Source organism: Myxocyprinus asiaticus, chromosome 46 (genome assembly GCF_019703515.2).
Source record: "Myxocyprinus asiaticus isolate MX2 ecotype Aquarium Trade chromosome 46, UBuf_Myxa_2, whole genome shotgun sequence".
NCBI lineage: Eukaryota > Metazoa > Chordata > Actinopteri > Cypriniformes > Catostomidae > Myxocyprinus > Myxocyprinus asiaticus.
This window is the reverse complement of record NC_059389.1, coordinates 30,167,126-30,168,378: the sequence shown is the minus strand read 5'-3', so window position 1 is coordinate 30,168,378 and position 1,253 is coordinate 30,167,126.

Here is a 1,253-nt window from a genome sequence, read left to right as displayed (position 1 = left end):
TGAGAGGAAATGCTTATTTTCTGATGGGAAATGTTACTTTTTCAATATAATTGTCTGAAGTATCTTTAATGTTCATTTTGTATTTGTTCTGTAAAAAAAAGAGAGTATATTCTGTCCCGTTAATGGACAAAATGTGTCTAATGGGAGAAGGGGGAACATCCGGTAAGAGTTTTCTCGCAACTACCACCACGTTTCTCTCAGTCTGAGTTTGGCTGTGAGAAAGAACGGTATATTAAAATGTTCTCCACTCCACCAGTACTGAAGAATTAATTATTTATTTTAATAATTTTAAAAACGTTAAACGTTGATCATTAAAACTCTTTCTGCTGTAACCAGTAAATACACATAAAAAAGCTGTGACATTTATTGTGTCCTTTTTATTGCTGGATCATGAAGTTGATCAAAAGAATTATTAAAGGCCAAGTGTGTACATTCTGCACCTCTCGCATCACCAGTTGTAACTGCACAAATTAGGTTTTCAAACGGGTTTCCCAAACACTCCCCTTGTCTGCCAATGGTCAGCCAAACACATTTGCCAAATGCAAAAGTTACTGAGTGCTCCTTTAAGCCATATGCTCTGACACTGTCTCTGCCATCCAAAAGTGTGTTAAACACAGTAGGCCTCAAATAACCACAAAGAAATATTTTTCATTAATAATTTTCTACATTTTGGTCAAACGTGAGCATTTTCTCAGCAAGGTGTAGAATCTGTGGAATTTAGCAGGATTCAAATAAACTTTTAACATTTACAGACTAATACTGATTATATATATATATATATATATATATGTATGTATAGAACCCTCCAAAGTGTAAGAAGATGAGAAGTAGGCATTTTCCAAGATCTTAATAGTCACTCGACACTAATGGAATAATGACAGATTAAACTCAAATTGTGATTTATGAAGTAAACATCTCAATCCAATTTATTTCTTGCACAATTGTTTTTGGCAGATGACGTTTGAATTAAAATTCAACTTAACTTTTGATTTGAACTGTTCAGATGCAGTGCCGAGGTTGGTACCGCATGCTAATTGACCTTTTTCACACTCCGGGTTTTGGAACGCAGAAGTAAAAGTTTGCAGGGTAAACTTCGACAGCGGTGAATGTGAGCAAGTATTATTTTCACTTACCCATTTGCTCCAAGAGCAAAAGAAAAAGTCCACTATTACATTTGAATGACTTTCCAGAAGAGGAAAAAATAGAGAGGGGTGGATTAAGACAGTTAGACGGGAGAAGATGCCAAATATACT